General features: G+C 39.3%; 1 protein-coding gene and 1 long non-coding RNA gene across 2 annotated transcripts in view; both read right to left on the reverse strand.

The window, feature by feature from the left end:
- LOC149623018 (uncharacterized) overlaps positions 1–20,934 on the reverse strand; it is a 232,295-nt gene that overhangs the window by 100,075 nt on the left and 111,286 nt on the right. The window lies entirely within an intron of this gene.
- On the reverse strand, positions 218–20,876 carry LOC149623020 (uncharacterized). Its single transcript, XR_016374962.1, has 2 exons — positions 20,819–20,876; positions 218–1,399 (listed from the first exon to the last, which is right to left on the reverse strand). It is a non-coding gene; the product is annotated as an uncharacterized LOC149623020 (long non-coding RNA).

The raw sequence follows: 20,934 nt of genomic DNA on the forward strand, positions 1-20,934 counted from the left end.
GTTCCCGGTAATGGGAGTGCTCGGCGTATCCCGCACAGGGCTAAAATCGTCCCAGGCCTGGCGAACGCTCACTCGTGAAACGAGCTGGCTAAAACACCGGGAGAAACAACCGGTCGCAGCGTAGTTCGAACGGAAGGAAATGCGCTAAACGGCCCGCAGCAAAGGCCCGCCCGGCCGAGTAACTTTTATTTTAATAAGAACTCGTAGTCATACAATGGCGCCGGTTAAACCTTTTCGAAACCGCAATTTTTCGATAGTGATCCTTCCGCAGGTTCATCTACGGAAACCTTGTTACGACTTTTACTTCCTCTAAATGATTAAGTTTGGTCATCTTTCCGGTACGTCGGTGCGACCCGAAAGCCGCTCCGAGCACCAGTCCGAAGACCTCACTAAATCATTCAATCGGCAGTAGCGACGGGAGGTGTGTACAAAGGGCAGGGACGTAATCAACACGAGCTTATGACTCGCGCTTACTGGGAATTCCTCGTTCAAGTGGGACAATTACAAGCCCCTATCCCTATCACGAAGGAGGTAAATCGGTTTACCCAGTCCTGCCGGACAGGGGTAAACACACGCTCATTCCTTCAATGTAGCGCGCGTGCGGCCCCGGACATCTAAGGGCATCACACACCTGTTATTGCCCTGTTTCGTGCGGCTAAACGCTAAGAAGGAAGACCGACACAATTGATCGGTCGCCTATTTAGTAGGCTAGAGTCTCGTTCGTTGTCGGAATTAACCAGACAAATCGCTCCACCAACGAAGAACGGCCATGCACTACCACCCACGGAATCATGAAAGAGCTCTTAATCTGTCAATCCTTTCGGTGTCCGGGCCGGGTAAGTTAGTTTAATTTTACCATTTCCAGTAATGATATCTGACCCAAACTTTAAAATTCAGCTTAATTCACTGAAATTAAAATTGCCAGTTTCCGAATGAACCAATCCGCAAAACAGCGCCCAAGTATTATTTTAATACATTTTTTGAAACAAAATGACTTTACTTGTAAGTACGGATTGTTATATTCGGGTGACTAAGAATAAAGTAGTGTTCGAAAACTATCCAGATCGCATGATTACAATGGAAAAGTTAACACTGATTTGGCGGAGACTGATTACACGGAATGTCTCGTGTTTTTGCTTCGATCGTTAATCTTTTTCAATATTATCTCTTAGTCATTCTTCCTCCACCTCGGCGCACTGGGTCGGGGGATGAAGCCCCATATTCCTCGGGGTCATCCCCTCAATCTAGCGCTCGGCGCGTCTGCTTCTTTTCAAACGAACCGTGCCGCGGTTTCCCCTCATCGTCGGAATTAAGAGAGACTGTGTAGGGGAACAATGAAAAAAATCCTCCCTGTGAGGAAATACTCATCCGTTCGTCTCGCCGTTTTCCCCTGTGGACCCTACGGGGACGGGACTGGTCGAACTAACACAAGGCAGGACAACTAAATCGCACCCCTACCTTATTTCTCCTATTCTCCTTGGCATTAGTGGTTAGTTATTAGTGGGAGCGAGAAAAAGTCCCAAGTTTCTACCAATTGAGGGGGAGAAGGTGAAGCTCCTTTGGTAGAAAAACGTCTATCGGTATTATTAATGGGAAAATGCTCCAGTGGAAATGGTAACGCGGATTAATACGTAACGTTAACCTAACGTTGTAGTATATATTTCCTCATTGTTTAAGACAGTAAACCGAGGAAAGCAGTTTTTGAAACATTTGGTTAAACCATACTGTAAGGTTGGATCTACCTACACTATACCTTCGCACTTAAAATATAGTCGCCACACATAAAAGTAGTTCCAAAATGGCTGGTAGGACCAAAGTACTGTAGGTTCTCTGGTTGAATTTGAGTCCAAATGGTTCTTAATTTCCGAGTACTGTTTTCACGATTAATATTTTGGAAGCTCTGTAATTGTTTGACCCCAAATATCAAGACATCATATTGAATATAAATGCTAGATTAGGCATATAATTTCTGCAAAACTGGATATAAATTCCCATTCAATTTATAGCTGACCTTAAATTCAAAACTTCAAAATTTATTTTACAATTAACGTAGATAATTTTTTCTCAATTCGAACCTCGAGGTTGACCGACATCTTTATTAGAACTGATTCAACGTAGTGTTTTTGAGGCATTCGCTGTTAGCTGAGATGGATATTAAATATATGTAGCTTAGTAAGCCTATGGACCTTTAACCCTGAGTAGGTCGGGGCTGGCACCGCTTGATTACGGTCGGCAACTCCTGCTTAGAGAGTGGGAGTGAGATAGATTTCTACATGCACCTCACCCGAGCTGGTATACCTTTAGAAGGATCCTTCGTTATTAGCTCGCTATCGATTATGAGCGACATCCTTTGCAATCAGATGCGCCTCAATTGAAGTTATTTCTCCAAGGAGTGTTAAACGTTTTGAAATCATGTTAAAAATGGTTTTGGGTTCATTTGTTTTGACGTAAAAATTTCCGTTCCGTTTAAGACATGAAGCTCTCATATAATCAGTTCCCGTATTAATAGATCATATATTACCATGGCAATTTACCGATTAAGAACCCTAGATACCCCTGTCAAATACACTTAAGGCTCTTTCAGACGATCCAACTTTTTGACTCAGCTTGATGGGTCAACCCGAGTTTCATGAACTATTTGGATCGTGTGAATAGACGCTGCATGAGTTGAGCCATACAAAATGAATTACAAAAAAGCATTTTTCAAAAAAGTGCCAAGGTAGGTGGCGCTTAAAAAGTTCCATTGGGCGGTAAAAGTTTAGTCGTGTGAAAAGGAAGGATTTACTACACTTTTCCCTTCAAAAGTTGGGCAAGTTGATACAACTTTTTGACCCATCGAGCAGAGTCAAAAAGTTGGATCGTCTGAAAGAGCCTTTAGTGTCTTTACGACTAATTTGAAAGTGTTCCGGGTATCGTGCAAACGGTTTTGCAACCGTGTTTTACATCGATTGATGGTCTTTTGAGTAAATTATATGAACTTATATTATACGTAGCGGCTGCTACCAGAGGCTCTTTAGGATCTGAAGAAGAATCCTCCTGGTCGAAAACCAATTACCCCAGGAGAAAGACTTGCGGTATATCTTAATAATAATTTTAATCGACATTGTATTAATATATAGTGAAGTCCACCCATGTAATAATTTGATTTCAAAATTAGATATTTGGCTACTGGAGATGGATTTGACTCCATGGCATATGCCTTCCGCCTTGGAAAAACTACAACTCACAACATCATTAAAGAAACCTGTCAGGCCCTTTGGGATGTTCTCCAACCTTTGTATTTAGCGGTATACGGACTAAATACCCCGAAGACAAAAGACCCCCGGTCATAATCCCCCCATTTTTAAAAACGTACAAAATCCCCCCTCTCTCAAGACAAAATCCCCCGGTCATTTTCCCCCCATCCAAGTTAAGAGTACAAAATCCCCCACTATCAAGACAAAATCCCCCACTCTGTAGACAAAATCCCCCTACTCTCTAGTCAAAATCCCCCTACGCTCTAGACAAAATTCCCCGGTCATAATCCCCGGTTAGGTTAGGTTAGGTTAGGTTTGGTTAGGTTAGGTTAGGTTTGGTTAGGTTAGGTTAGGTTAGGTTAGGTTTGGTTAGGTTTGGTTAGGTTTGGTTAGGTTGGGTTGGGTTAGGTTAGGTTAGGTTGGGTTGGGTTGGGTTGGGTTCGGTTCGTAATATTTTGGAAATATTGTAACAATGGTACGCCTTTTCCAAAATATTATTTTTTACATTTATTTTCTTCCGAAGAACACAGTTTGGGGGGAATTTGTCCTGGGGCTGGGGGTATTTTGTCTTCGGCATCCATTCGTAGGGAAATTGTCCGGGGGATTTTGTCTCCTACCTGAGGGGATTATGTCCTTTTCTTCTCAAATGGGGGGATTATGTCCGGGGGATTATGTCCTACAATCGTATTTAGCAGTAAGAATAGTTTTGAATATAGAAATCCCTTTTCAAAATTATAATTATAATAAAATCTTTAGCAACCCACGGAAGATATTTGGAAGATGGCCGAAGCCGAGTTTCGCACACGATGGAATTATCCTACATGTTGCGGTGCCGTTGACGGCAAGCATGTAATGATTCAACAACCGTCAAACAGTGGAACCTTGTATTATAATTATAAAGTAAGCCTTTCAAGGTGGTGAAAAGTATATGTAGGCCTATATTCTAAATTTTGTATAATTATTGTGATTCTTTTGGTCAGAGTTTCAACTCCATAGTTTTGATGGCAGTCGTAGATGCTAAATACAGGTTCCTCGTTGTCGATGTTGGTGGATATGGGTCCCATTCTGATGGTGGCATATTTAAATTGTCCTCTTTTGGACAAGCTGTTGAGAATAACGAAGCTGAATTTCCACCGCCAGTCATTTTTCCAAACAACAACATAATTTCTCCTCACGTACTTGTCGGAGATGATGCATTCCAATTATTACCCAATTTCATGAAACCCTATTCTCGAGATGGTCGTCTTTCAAATTCTCAAATGATTTTCAACTATCGGTTAAGTAGAGCTAGGTATATATTATATTAATATTTAAATATTTTAGTTTTGCATTAAATATGTCCACATTTTCAGGTGCAGTGAAAATGCATTTGGCATACTAGCTACACGTTGGAGGGTCTTCCGAAGACCCCTTCTTTTGAAACCAACAAATGTTGATAAAGTTATTCGAGCCTGTGTAGTTTTACACAATTTTTTGCTAATCGAAGAAGAAAAGTTGCAACAAAAACAGTATTGTCCAAATGACTTTGCCGATGTTGTTGATAAAACAGGAAAAATTGTTAAAGGCAAATGGCATGATAAACTGAGAGCTGACCCAGCGAAAGCATTTCAAATGCCAAAGGCTACATCAGCAAGAAATTACAGCAGGAAAGTGGCCGAAATTAGGAATAATTATGCGAAATATTTTGAAGGAGCAGGCAGCGTAGACTGGCAATGGGATTTGAAGGGTGTAAAAAAACCGACTGATGAATGAAATCATAAAATTTTATTAAAATATTTGCTAAACTTAATTGTTGTCTTCAATATAATTTATTATGATGTCAATTACATCTCTTTCACCTCGGCGTCGTTTCCTGGGATCAACATCTCTCAATAAACTTGCCGCATAATCAGCGAATGCTGTTGCTGAATCATCAGGCTTATTCAATTGTCTGAAATTAAACATATATTAATGGACGAAGGAAACTTGTCAATTTCTTTGGGTAATAAATCACTTGGATAAACCCCCATGAAATGCGGCGTGAATCTTAGAAATCGTGTTATCTGTTCGGCATTCATTATATCTCTTAACAAACGATTGACACGTTTCTATTTTTATCTATTTGTAACAAAGCCTGGAATTCGGATAGTACGATGCAGCTTAGTGTAGTGGGCGTGGGTTTTTCAAAACCCAATTCTAATCTTAACTGTCCCTGCTTCGTAGGACTCCAATGATCGGAATGACTCGCGCTACCGTCAGGTGTCAGGTCTAAACAGTATATGGCGTAACCCGAGGCAAAGTCATCCATAGAGATATTGTTCCCCTTGTCGTTGTAGTGACTGTTTGACCCCGAAAATAAAGTGTAGTAGCTTCGGACAAATTGCTTTTTACTGTAGTGGGGTTTTAAGGCTTTCGAGGGGTATTGTTCAGAATTGATGAATGCTGCTAGATGATTGACATTCCAATGTCCAAAGTCAAAGGGGTTACTATCCAACGTTCCATTGTAAGAGGTGTGTTTTACAATAGCGATTGTAACCCGTGAAGGCTGGGTACCTAGATAGATGTTTCCGATTGATGTGTTTAAGATATTTGGCGCAATTGTGAATATTTTAGTTTCCGTTCTAGTGTAACTATATTGGGCGGCTTTAATGCTTAAAGCTTGTTCGTGAGCAAATAGAATTTTAGGAGCTAATTGAAGCTTTAAGACGTATAATACGGCTTCAACGATTACGGGTTTATAACCGTTACCTGACGCGTTAAGTTTACCCATAAGACAAAAACTAGCTTTGCTTCTATGTAATTTTAATTTCATAGAAACGCCGTTTATCAGGTATCGGGGGATATTGAACATATCTACGTAAAGGCTGGAATACATTTCAATTTCCTCGGATAATGCTGCGAGTTTCTGGCGTTTAACAAAACCCATATTTTCTGTAAGCGAATCCATGCTTCCGCCTGTATCCTTGTAAAACAAGGAGGCACCCAAATGGGATTCTTTAGCCGCCGGACCGTATGACGTCATGGCCGAGAGCAAAGCAGTGTACGCGTAGTTACTAGCAGCTGGTGTTGTTGCGCAATCGCCCAACTCCAAATCGACACGCTCAAATTGACTATGCTGAAAATTATTTACGGGTCCAACTGCGTCAGTAGCTGTTAAAGCAGTTCCATCTTCATTTACAATTTTAGTTCTGGTGTACAGCATTGTTAAGGCGGTATCCACGTATTCGCTACCGCTAGACGTTACTTCAAATTCAATAGGTTGGTCGCCTTTCAAAGATGTCAAAGGTTGATAAGGAACCCATTTGGAATTTTCGATGGCTGTTTGAAGGGGAGGGGGAGCGAAAATATCGAAACCCGTGCTGCAAGCTTCAGTCATTTTTTAGGGAGAGAAAATATCACGAACCGTTTTGAATGAAAGTTTACGTTTATCTGATTTAAATTTGTTTGTGTTGTTTTGTTTTATAGATTTCTTTCTCTTTGGTGTTTTTTTCTTTTTAGCTAGTCTTTTCTTTGCAACCCCTCTACCGTATTGTTGTTGCACATCATCCAAAGTTTCGGTGAACCTTCTTTTAGCCGAAGTTTTCAGATCTTTTCCAGAGGCGACGTCGCTTATGATATTTGAAGATGTGCCCAGAAACTGTTTACCAAGGAACTTTGCCCCTTTAATTAAGAAAGGTGATACGTATCTACCGAAAGATTTCAAGAAAGACCCTATTCCCTGTCCATTTTGTCCGTGTCCGTGTTGTCCTTGTTTCCCGACGTAAAAACTCAGACCACCACCTGACTGCGCTTGTTGGGTATAATAATCCGTGTAAACACATCTTTTGTTATCTAACGCGTTGGACTTGCGCATCTTAAATGAACTTTACAGTGCAACAGTCCAAACTGAAATAAAGCCGGTTCACCCATGTGGTCCTTTATATGGATGCCAACCTCGCTAATATAATGTTTTGACAGAGGGACGTAATGGGGTGAGACAAACGTAAGACACACGGTATCCCCGTGTTTCTTGTCTTCGATGGGTATAATACGTAAGAGGGGGGCGTGGGTGTTACCGACAATTTGTCCTTCAACCAGATCGCAATAAATATATAATTGAGATGGTACGTGGTAGTTTAACCTGGCTGGTCTATCGCTCAACCCTTGTATATTGAGAGGGTTTCTATACCCCAAAATTGCAGCTAATGATTCGTGTGTTTTGAAGATAATTTTCGTATCTTCAGTGGCATCGGTTTTTAGTTTTACATGCCCCGTCGTCTCGTTAATATGAAATAAAGAAGCGGTTTTTTCGCATACTTTGGAAGTATTGATAGTTTCCACAATGTGGTTAAGTGATTTGTAATGGCCGGCCGGTATATTATGTAGATGGTAGCTTTCGTAGCTGGTCAGTTTCCCATCTTTTCGTTCAACAAGGTCGGTTACGTCGCATTCCTTGGGGTTTTTAAATTTATTAGAGCTACTTTCTTCGACTAAATCTTCAAGTGTTTTTCTCTTGCTCGCCTACCTCTTACTCGTTTTGTATATAACATTGTAGAAACTGCTTGTATATATTACTTCTACTAAAGAAATTTCCCATTGTCCTTGTAAATTAATAGGATCGGGTAGTTTAGTGATGTAACTACCCATAGTGTTATTAGGGTAGACATCCATACTAGCGTCGCTGGGTAGAGTTAAATAGAATTCAGATTTTCTCGACATTGTCGGCTGTTACCCACGAGTTCTGCGATTTAGGTAGACCGATAAACGATACAAAATATTCTAATTTCCCTTTATGTTTACGTTTCTTGAGTATAGTGTCTATCTTAAACAGTTTGGGTTCCACTGTTCGAATGAGCTGATCAGAGTAAAACAACCCGGTTATATGCTTGCTGTCCAAATCTTTCAAACGATATAATACGGGTTTTCTGAAGTTCAAAATAGAGGAAATGACAAATACTTCCGTTGAAAAATTTGGCTCATAATTTTTAGAAAATGCTGGTTTAAGTTTGCTTATTCTTACGTAATCTCCGACACGAAATTTGACGTCTTTTTTAGTAGGCTTAGTACTCATTTCCGGTTTGTAAATGTTTTTGTACACTTCCAGAACGTTAGAGGGCGAAACATTGTCGGGTGTCATTTTTATTACGGAATGATAAGAGGCATTGTAGCCTTTAACTATGTCTGTCAAATGATCTATATATCTATGAGAATTGAAATGAGTCAACATTTTGAATATTCGATGTTTCAAAGTTTTAATTAAACGTTCTACAAATGGACAGTGGAATTTTTCTGACGTCATAGAGCCATATTTGATTTTATTTTTCTTAAGAAGTTTTTGCGTCTGTGAATTAATAAATTCTTTACCTAAATCAGACCAGATGGCTTTAGGTTTGCTTTGTTCGATGATAACCTCGAGAGCTTTCGTAGCCTCGGTCGCGTGTTTTCTTTTCATGGGTACTACAAAAGCTTTTCGGGAGAAGCAGTCGACGCCCACCATCAGGTATCTGTAGTCGTCATTGTATTTAGCGATTGAACCCAGATCAGCCAGATCTACTTCGACTCTATCCGAGATGTTAAAGACGGGGATTTTACGCCTTTTGAATTTATGTATAGCTGTTTTATGCAGTGTGTAAACGTCAGTGGTTTCTAGAAAGGCTTTGACTTCGTTTCTCGAAATACCTTGAGATTTGACAGCCTTGTACAATGGGTTTAAACCAGTGAACCCTGACCGGTGTTTGGTGTTGAGATAAGTATTCTTTAAAGTTTCTACTTTTTGGAGCTTCGATAAACCTCCCATAATGTATTCTTGGCTTTAAAAGGTTGTTTCTTCGAAATTAAAGGGCTCGTTTTATTGTCAAATGTTAATCTCTTCTTCGCTTTTATATACGTTCGGGGTCGAAGCCGATTCTTCAGCGGTACAGAACTGGGCGATGCCTTGGTTGAGGGGGGCGGTGCTAATGGAGACGTTGATTTGCTTTTTGGCGCTAGAAAGTTTAGCACAAAGGGTTGAAATTCCGTCCACCCCGTCGGTGGAGTACCTACGAGTGAAGGGGCTACTCCGTACTTATTGAAGAAGGTAGGTTGTATAGTAAAATAAACTAGCTGAACTATATCTGAATCTGGGATCTTAAGGCCGTTCACGAAGAGAACCCCCGAGTCATCCCAACGTATACTAGGAGCGTTACTTGCTAAGTGGTCGAATATTTTCTTCGCCGCTCCTCTATATTTCAGGGGAAACATATTAATCCAGCTGTCTTGTTTATTCGATGGGCGGGGCTTGGAGATGTTCAGGTAGCGCTTCATCGCCTCTTCATAAAAAACCCATTTGGTTCTTTCATCTAAAGATTGATTTGAGATAATCGTGCTCATCTCCTTATCCAACTCCGATAACACTGTATTGTTTTTTGAAATCTCATTATTTGATGTTATTAATTGATTTGATGGGCTATGACTTTGTTCAGGTTGTTGTTGCTCCAAGGGTACTAATGTCATTTTATTAGCGTAAACTAGTGTTTTATTCATTTTGAGAATAAACCGCCTAAAAGGCTTGAAATTATTGGAAAGAGGACACTAAAGAAACCACTTCCTGTTTGTTTAGATAATATGGTTCTTTTGGCATTCCAATGAGTATTTTTGCAAGCAATTTTACGAATATGTTTCTTGTGCTTACACAATTTATTATATACGTCGGGTTTCAGATTGACAGCTCCTTGTAAGGCGTTGTGACAACACTCGCTGATTGAATCAATAATTTCTCGATTAGAGTTTTTAAGAATAGCTAATCTTTGAGGTTTTTTTAATTGCCCCAAAGCGGCTATTAAATTGATGTTTTTAGCGGCTAAACTTTTCTTTTTAATACCCGATGTTTTCTTGACCTTTCTCGGTGGTGACATCGTAAAGAATGATTAAATTTTAGTAATGTCGTTTAATTATATCGTTTTCTTCTTGGGAGCATAGATGACTATTTGTTCTCCCGGTAAAATGTTTGTCCTAAACCTTAAATCGGAATGACATTTCTGGGTTAAATCGCAAAGTAAATACCCGTAAGGTTTTTCTGTCGCATCCAGATAACATTCTACAATAAATTTAGAGTTGTTGGGAGCCAATTGTTTAGAGAGAGCCACTAATTGCATAAGATCTCTCACAGTTTTCATAAGAATCATGTAATGCGCGTTTAAAGAGGCTGTTCTCAAGTTTTTTTCAAATATGTTTTGTAAAAGGGTGATGACGAATAATTTCCTATGGTGAGATTGCTAAGTAAATATTTCTGATAAAATATTATTTTTATTTTCTAACATGAGATCATCTAATACGATTAGTATTGTTTTAGAGCCATCGTATATAGTAACGTCGGGTAAACCTTGACGCATTATTACGCCCATTTCTTTCAATTTATCGTAGCAAGGCTGATATATACTATAATGCCAAACAACTAAATCGACTTTAGGTTCAAACATTTTGTCCTTATTTTCAATTATTCGTTTGCATAAAACTGTTTTACCTGATCCCGAAGGACCGAAAATAATCAAATTTCCAGGTGTAGTGAATGGTATCATAGCTAACACTCGAATGAAACTTATTTGTAACTATCATTCGTACTCAAACGTATTCAATTAATACGCGAACGCGCGCAAACCCCGGGTCGCGAACCCCAAACGCGGGGGGGTAGGGGCCCCAAACGACACGCAGGGGGAGGGGGGGAAGCGCGGTTGACGCGGGTAGGCCACCGTGAACGCGTAGAAATAATTTTGAAAAGTAGGGCCATCATGCTGCCTTTCACTATAGGGGTGAAGTTTTTAACATGGACTGTCACTATTTGAGATGGTAAATACGGTTAAACTAAAGACCCTTGTACGGTCAATCGAAGAAACGCTGAAGGGGTTTCTCTAAATGTCCCCCCCAAAAAAAAGTCGCCTGAAATACATTTTTAGTCCAATGGCAAGGTTTCGTATAATTTTGCCCGCGAAAATTTTCTACCCTTGTACGTTCTAAATACCTCGAAGTCATTTGTTTGCTCTCGAACACGCCTTGACCCTAGTAAAAAGTATAAAATGAAGAACTTGAGACCTCAAAGTTATCATTCTCTCTGAACCATGAACCACCACCACCACAGCCAACACGGAGCGATAGACCTCTCCTCAACATGGTAAGAAATACTTTTATTGAAACTTTGTTTTTTTTAAGAAAATACTTAGAAAATCTTTCTCTATAGCTACGTTCACGGGGTTGATACCCCCTATTCCCCCGTCGAGTTTTCGGACTCGACGGTTTCATCCCGCTCTGGGACCCCCGAGTCCCTGGAGCTAGCCCCCTCGCCACCACCTCCAAGACCATTCTACGTGGTAGGGCCTTGGCCCAGAACACCGCCGCCACCGAGACCACTTGGCGTGGTAGGGCCAAGGCCCCGAAACCCGTCACCACCACCGAGCCCACCACCGTGCGCCCCCTCCCCTGAACCTCAACACGAGTATCAACCTCTCCCGGCCATATACTATCCATGGCAGGCTATGCCCAAGCCGGGAGAGGCTGACTTAAACGTCAATGGGGACTTGTAAGTGAATCTTTTGTTTTACGTTACACTACAGTATTATAATTTTTATTTATTTGCAGCTTGGTACATGAAATAATGAACTACCTGGCGGGACTAGCGGAGGTCGTGGCGGATGACGACTTTATGCACGACCTGCTTAATCAAGTAAGGCAGGTCGTGTATAATAACTGCGTTTTTATACCCCACGAGTAAGTTTTCATGCATTATTTAATGATTCGTTTATCTAAATTTTAATTTTTCTTTTTTAGCCTCCTGGCCCTCAACTGTCGCGGGTTCCGGTGAGTTAATTTCTTTATTATTTGTTGTTATCCAATACTTTATTTATTAACGTATAAAATAACTCTCTCTCTCTCTTTCTCTTTCCCAACAGAGTGACGCAGGAGCTCGCCCAGTTGTCGACGTACCGCCGGGTACGTTTTCTCGAAGTCTCCCCGGGCCACGCACGAGTGTACGAGAACCGGGACGACGTGATGTTCGAGGGGGTCCGTACACTCGTGCGAAACCTCTCAATCGATTGAGGTGGGGGAGGGGGGAAGTAAAAAAAAATTGTTGTAAATATTTTAAATAAAATAAATTGTTTTTGCCTTATTTACTTCGTTTTATTTAAAATAAGTTCCTATCAAAAAATCGACAAGTTTTTCCTACACTTTAGTTATATCTACATTTATATTTCTTAGTCTTAAAATTTAAAAACTAGAAATTTATATCATTTCTGTGTTGTATTAGTTATATAAAATGGAACAGTTTTTCAGTTTTAAATTCAATTTATTTTTGAAACATCAATGAAAAAAAAAACAAATTATCAAACAGACATAAATTTAAAAATGCGTTAACATGTGCATTCTCTCTTTTAAAAATGTTATTTGACCCGAAATTACCGAGAATACATTATAGTTATAAAATTTACTTTCAAGATTTTCTTCTTCCAGTACATTATGAAATTTCATTACCACTTGGTACGATGTTACGAAATTGGTGAAGTATCCCACCACTGCATCGAATTTTTCGGGCTGCCCATCTAAACACGGTATGCGATCGTGTTCGCCGTATAAATTATCATAAATATCATTATAAAATTCTATAATAATATCAGCCATGTGCGTGAATACAATTTCATGGTTACTTAACTTAATAAGATGCTCCTTAACGGCGTTCGAAACTCGGTTCAATGCCGCTGTTTCCATACTGTCCAAAACAATGGAGTCCTCATTTAGAAGATCTTTAATGTGACACGTATTATGATACGCCACGACAGTTGTTTTTTCATTTGCGTTATCGATCAAAACGATTTCAAAGTTATTGGTTTCGTGGCCCGCCGTCCAGCCTGCTAATACGGGTAAACGCGGGATCAACTTCTCCCAGGTACTTGTTGAAATGGCGAAACTTTTTACCGACTGCTTCTTACATAAGCAAATCTCGGGATCGAGGGTGCCGTTCACGAAGCCCGTTGTCAGGAACAACTCTCTAGAAATGTGGAATCTACCGTTGATTTTTCGTTCGTTAGTTACGCCAATCTTCCTCTTAACAGCTTCTTGATTTTCCATGTTGCACGTTTAAGGTATTCTCGAATAATGATACTCTCCTCTGTCGTGTTCCACGGTTTTTATACTAAATTTCCTAAGTAGCTATCGCGAAATATCTATTGTCCTTGACTGTTCCGTTGTTAGATTGTAGGCGTATTTTTATGTCAAAGTTCTGAAACCAAATATTAAGGAATTCTAACATTCCCAAAATCAGTAATATAAAGAATACAATAAGTAGTTTTTGAGGGTTAACCTCCAAGATCCGACGAATTCTTGACAACCTTTGTGTACTTGCCTCCATAACAGCTGACGAGTAAGTAAATAACACAATAGTAAACTTGACCTATTTATCTATTATGACCCACATTCCTTAGCTCGACCTGTCAATATTTGATTGACGAAATATTTTCCTAACATCTTCAAAGACCTAAGGTCATTGTTGAAGAACCCTCTCCCCTTCTTCGATTATAAGCGTATTTTTAGGTGCGTTTTTCAAACCAGAGATTAAGGAATTCCAGCACTCTCAAGACCAATAAGATAAATAGCACAATGAGCAGTTTTTAAATCTCCAAGATCCGACGAATTCCTGACAAGCTTTGTGTACCTGACAGTTGAGGAGTAAATAAATTACACAATAGTAAACTTCACCTATTTATCTACTATTCTCAACATTCCTTAAATAGAACTGTCACAATTTGATTGATTGAAGAAATTCTTTCCTAACATTTTCTCAATGTCATTGTTGAAGAAGTCCCCACCTAGTTGAATGTCGTACCAACTCTTTTGTTATAATTATTCCTTTTGTGGAATTATAAAATCTATTGCAAATTCGTTGTTTTGTTATACGACTATTTGACACCCTGTCAAGCCATCGTACGTCTATCTTATATCACCTATTGTTCACTGTCAAACAATGTTAGACGTGTTTAAACATGTCGGAAATCAGCTGCGATGGCCTTTGCTAGTACCCTGTATTGTTAGTCAATAATTTCGAAAAATCAACTGTCCTTGACCCCCTTGAGAGGAGGAAGAGAAGGGGGGGTAGGAATCTAGTATAAAGAACGTGAGAAAATAACAGTACTTCACAGTCGAACATCAATCGTCAAAACCTCAACATGGACGCTGAAGCACTTCGCTGGACACTTGACGAAATGGCCGTAAATAAGCCTTGGAACATAGTCGAAATATACAAGTTTTATTATTTTCTATGCTCTTATTTACACTTAGATCCTGCTAATATACCTTCAACATTACCCGGTTTTATCATAAATGGCGGCTTAAATATTATTCAAACGTTCCTCGATCTAATAGACTATATGAAGAACGTTCCTCGTACACCTGAAACCTGTCAAACACATGACGAATTGGAACATTTATATAATTTAATTCCTACCCCTTTAAAAATTTCTTACTTAGACCGCGTGAAAAGACGGAAGCAAGAAATGGAACGTAATAACCATGAATCTTTGAGACCCAGTTTCGATAATTCACAAACTGGCAGGGAGATTCTAGATAACGCGTGTCAACAAGACGAGACGGAGAACGACCCTTTTGAATATATGTCTCTGAACTTTTCCGATTACGCCCCCAGCGAAAAGAGCTCCATCGTAGATTCGGAGGAGGCCGAGGCGAATGTTTATGATCAATGGGGTGGGGGGTGTCCCCCTTCGCCTATAGAAGATGTACCATCTTGCGAAATTCTAGAGCAGAGCGAGTGATTTTTTGAACATTTTAATATGTATGGCAGGGAAATAACTCTAAATATAACTGATGATCCGGTGGATAGTATATGTTCTATTACGGAACACGTATTAAGCGAATATAGAGCAACAGATTACGTGCAAATAACTTTACGAAGTCTGGGTATAAACTGTCGTTCGGAACTTGAATTATCCTTTAAAAGACTCGATCAAGTAGACCCTTCTATTCTCTTTGATCAACTAGCCGAGTTACTTTATGATGATGAGATCGAACATTTTTTTCAAGGACCTATAAAAATGATATTCAGTATAGTCAGAATACCAGAAGGGTATGGACGGTCTAACCGGCGTCAACTTAAGCCCTTCAGTATTTTTTCAAAGGATCAAAGGGGGATTCGACGAATACCAAACACTGATAATCTCTGTTTAGCGCGTAGCCTTTGTGTGGCTGTCGCTCATCGTGTCCACATGAACAATAAAAACAACACAGAGTTAAAAAACCGTTACATAACCATATCACGAGTAGGACCCCGATACACAATCCAAAAAACAGAGGCTTTAGATCTTTGTCAAATGGCCGGAGTTTCTGTATCCGAATGCGGTACCCCCGCTTCGTTCCAGAAATTTAAAATTTATTTATCCTCCTATTCTATATTCGTCTATAAATTCGAAAACAGAGTACCCATTTTAATTTTAGGCGAAAACGACCCTACAGATACCCGACCACGTCTCTTCCTACTTAACGAGAGTAATCATTATAATGTCATAACAAATTTAAAACCATTGTTTAGTCACGAACACTTTTGTGAGAAGTGCCTCACACCTTACTGGCGTGTTCAATCGCATAAATGCAATGATTTTTGCTTTAAATGTATGCGTCCGACTGTTTGTCATGGACGTGAAAAAACATGCGACTCCTGCCTACGAAAATTCTGGGGTGACGATTGTTATAACAGCCATTTGGTTCCTGTTGGTAACAAAAAAGCCCTTTGCGAGCGGCTTTACCATTGCAAAAGTTGCTTTAAAACAATTGATTTCGGAAAACGTACTACTAGACATAGCTGTGGGGAGATGTTCTGTCCTATATGTGGGAAGCATCAACCCAGCGATCATTTATGCTACATTCAAGTGATCAAAGACAAAACAATCAATGTTAACCCTGCTAAAAAACCACGCCTTAATTTACCAGAACTCATGTATGTTTTCTTCGACATTGAATGTATACAAACGAAAAGATGTACGGACAAGTTGGGAGCGTACGAGCATCAAGCCATCTTATGCGTGAGCATCTCTGTTTGCGGAGACTGCATTGACGAAACGTCCCTCGATTTTAATTGTATTAAATGTAATCAATTTGGGCCTCGCAAACAACGCTTCACAGGTGGCAAACCCATAGCTGCCTTCCTCGACTACTTAGTCCTCTTATTCGACGTGAAGAAAGTCATCGTGGTGTCTCATTTTGGTAGTAACTATGACAACCAACTATTAATTAGAGAAATAATTAATCGTGACGAGAAATTTGTACCAGAATCATTGAAAATTAACGGAACTCGGATTTTAGAAATGAAACTATCAAATATATTATTCCTTGATTCATATAATTTCATCCCAGTCGCTTTATCCAAGTTTCCCGCTACTTTCGGTCTCCCTAATGCCGCTAAAGGGTATTTTCCTCATTTCCTTTTCAACGTAGTGGATCACGAATTCGATATAGATAGACAAGAGGAGACTAACTACGTATTGGAGGACACTCTACCACCGACAGAAGCTTACGGGTGTCAGTATTTCACCAGGAAAAACTTGGACACTTTCTTAAAATGGCACCCTTCAGAAGTCAGTAAGGGTAAAGGCTTTAATTTTTTAAACGAACTGTATTATTATTGCGAGAACGACACTTTACTCTTATTTTTAGGGTGCCTAACTTTTCGGTCGCTCCTACTTAAAGTTACTAGTGTAGACCCATTTAATTGCGGATCAGTTACCCTCCCAGGCGTTTGTTCCTATGTCTATCGTAAAAATTATCTCAAATCCAACACCATTAGCATCATCCCATCAAACTACTACAGACTTGGCGAAAATCAATCTTTCGGCGCTATTGAATGGCTAGAATGGACGTCTCACGAGAGAAACATTCTTATTCTATCCTCTTTTAGAGGTAGGGAGGTTAAAATCCAAACCCTAAAGGTAGATGGTTATTGCCCCACAAACAAAGAAGTGTTCGAGTACATGGGATGCTACTATCATGGCTGTAAAGTTCACTTCCCTATAAATAGGAACATGATTTTACATGGCGACCCCACTCAAACATTAAATACGAGGTACACAAAAACCGAGAAAAAAATTTGTAAACTAGAAGCCCTCCACTACAAAGTGAATGCCAAATGGGAATGCGAGTGGCTACAGGACAAAACAAATAACACCGAAATAAATGATTTTTTAAAACGCAACGACATTCGTATTAAAACAGCCAAAAGATTGCACCCACGTGATGCTTTCTTTGGAGGTCGTTGTAGCACTAACAAACTATATCATAAAACAGCTGGTACAGAAAAAATGCACTACGTTGATTTCACCAGTTTATATCCTTTCGTGAACAAAACGGGTAAAATTCCTATTGGACATCCACAAATTATTTTAGATAATTTTCCTGACATATTTTCTTTCGATGGCCTTCTCAAATGCGACATACTACCGGCTCAAAATCTCATACATCCGGTTTTACCCGCTCGGATAAATGGTAAGCTCACCTTTCCCCTATGTTACACCTGTTGTAAAACTCAATTTCAAGGTGACTGTTCACACACACCTGATCAGAGGGAGCTGCGGGGTACCTGGGTTACCGACGAGTTGAGATACGCCGTAGAGCGAGGATACAAAATCACGCGCATGTACGAAGCCTGGTCCTACAAAATAACGCAATACAACACAGAGACTAAACAAGGCGGTCTTTTTAAAGACTACGTAAACGCCTTTTTAGAGTACAAAACTCTGGCTAGCGGTTTCCCTGCCGATTGTATCACCCAGGAGGACAAAGAAAACTATGTCAGGAACTACAAAGAAGTTGAGGGGATAGATCTAGATATAGATAAAATTGAAAAGAACGAGGGGTTAAGATGCCTCAGTAAGCTTATGCTTAACTCTTTTTGGGGGAAATTTGGACAGAAAACTAGACACGCCTCAACAGACATCATAAAAGACGCCAAGACTCTATACGAATTGATCCTCAACCCCGATAAAGAAGTAAAAAGTCTCATGACTTTAAATGACAACACCATCTTAGTTAAATCAGAAGACATTACCGAGAATGAGATAGCGCATAAGCATACTAATGTGGTAATAGCGTGTTATACAACAACAATAGCGCGACTTCATCTTTTAAAGCATCTTGAGATGGTAGGTGACCTCTGTTTTTATGTGGATACAGATAGCCTTATCTACCTCTCACCAGATGGCGTCCCAATACTCCCGACAGGGGATTACCTTGGGGAATTAAAAAATGAACTAGAACCTTACGGAAAAGACGCATATATTTGTGAGTTCGGAAGTGCTGGGGCTAAAAACTATTCCATGAACATTTACGATCCCGCAACTGATAAAATTACTAACATTATTAAAGTTAAAGGATTCTACTTAAACACATCTACAGAAAATTATGTTAATTTTGATATCATGAAAAAAATATTAGGGGTGAACAACCAGGGGAAACCCGAAATAAACGCTGTGCAGGTACCCATTGGACCCCAAATACGTCGCCTACCTAATCATACTTTAATTACGATAGAACAGACCAAAACATATCAGGTGGTCGTGGATAAAGTTCGCGTTTTCCCCGATTATACTACAGCACCCTATGGTTACATTAAATAATTTTAAATTTGTAAAATTGTATATATTTTAATTGACTGGGGCTTTGTCTGCAGACATTTTTATTAACACAAATTAGTCGTCATTGTTCTTGTGAAATAAATATTTCTCACTTTATATCATGGTCTTTATAAATTCATTCCTACAAATTGAGAACTTATCTTTAATATTAGAACTTTTAAAGAAAATAACTTTTTACATTATATTATGGTCTTTATAAATTTACTCCTACCAAAAATCCTTTAAGCATACAAAATCAATCAAAGATTGACAGGTATTCCTCCCCAAAAAAGAGAGAAAACGTAGAAACTAGGCTCCCCCGCCTTAACAGTGGCCGCCATCTTTGTAGCTCATACTGGCTGCATACTCTCTATTAATTATAAGATAAGATCAAATATATCAAATCAAAAGTCAAGAAAAACTAATTTTTTTCTCAGAAATAGTTTCGGTTCATTCAAAAAATTCAGTGAGAATGGCTTTCAAAATATAAGCATATTTTTAGAGATAAATGCATATACGTCAGTCTGTTCCAAATGTGTTTTGTTTGAAAATTATGGAAAATGTGTTTTGTTTGAAAATTATGGAAAATGTGTTTTGTTTGAAAATTATGGAAAATGTGTTTCATAATTTTCTGCAGAATATTTGCTGATAATTATTTTAAATACTTACTTATTATATTCCGCCAAGGCTTCTAAAACTGAAGAAGGTGGAATGGAATGATATTCCTTCTTTTTTTTCGATTTTTCTGCAGCTCTGTCATACATCTGTTTCCTTTTGGCCACACTAATTTTCTCACTACTGGCTTCTTCCGAACTCTTTGATTCCCCTGAGTTTATTTTTGACGATCCAGGGGTTGGGTTATTGAGGTCCTGAATCTCATTATCGCCTTCGTGATCCGAGATTTCCTCGTTCACAGTGAATTCTTTACCCATGAATGAGCAAGTGAATGTCCCAGAATCTCCACCCGCAGCCTTGGGCAATGTCGAGGAAATTTCTTCCTCCGTACTCTTGGTCGAGTTATCTTCCACATTCAATTTGGCAGTGGAGAAATTGGAGATAGTGCTAACAATAATATACGATAGTACTATTATTAAAAACCTCACAAATATATAACAGGGTTTGGTTCAGGTTAGAATAGTTTGTGTTTGAAAGGACAACGGTGAAAGTGTGGAAAGTTCTAGGCTACTAAATATTATACATACGGTCTCCTTTTAACTATGTCTTTTAGAAACATCAACATTTTAAAATAAGGCCAGGTAATGGAATCTAAAAGTGAATCGTCGGCTTCTTGCCCACTCTTGGAGGTTGTCGCAAGGTGGTAATGATTTCGAAATGTGTCGAAACAAGACTTCCATTTCTTTTTGCAAAGATCCTCTAATGAATAAAGTAACATTACTTAAAACTTATCGTTTAATAGGCAATTAATGTGTGCACTCACTTGACAACCCCAGTTCCATGGAAATTTCCTTCCAAGAGTTTTCTGTTAAGTCCGTATCTTTATACTCAACTAAGCCTCGGTTCCATATATTTGGATGGTTTTGTACTAAAGAAATCAGCGCCTCTTTCACTTCCGCTTCCTTCTTTTTCTCGCATTCTTTTTCTAATTTTAGAAGTTCTTTCAACTCTTTTTTGTTTGGTGCCATTACCGTTTGATATCAAAATAAAATATCTAAAATCCTTTTATAAACCGCTGTCAATCGGAGATTTTCACCCTCGTCGTCCTAAACCCAACTGTGATTGGAGGCCTAGTAGTGACGTCAGAACATTTGTAGCTCCGATCGCGCAAAGATCAAGCAAATATCTATCCTAAATAGATATGAGCTTTAACGAATATTGACGCAAAAGCGTGGTGTAGGAATCTTCACGCTCACGCAAAAGCGAGAATGAAAACGGGTACCATTTTCGCTTACTCGTTTTGCTTGAATTTTTAAAGCAAAAGCGCGCTTTTTTACTGAGAAAAGCTTGATTGAAAACCAGCCTTTATACCTTTTCTGGCGCGTAGGGTTCGCTGGCGCGTGTCTTCAAACTTCACCAGTTTTCGTCTGAAAAGAGACATCAAAACCGAAAGTGTTGGTGCGATAGACCATGCCAATGGGAGTACG

The sequence above is a fragment of the Phalangium opilio genome, unplaced genomic scaffold (assembly GCF_054372755.1).
Source record: "Phalangium opilio isolate 3A_F unplaced genomic scaffold, DU_Popi_V2 ptg000118l_1, whole genome shotgun sequence".
NCBI classification, from domain to species: Eukaryota; Metazoa; Arthropoda; class Arachnida; order Opiliones; family Phalangiidae; genus Phalangium; species Phalangium opilio.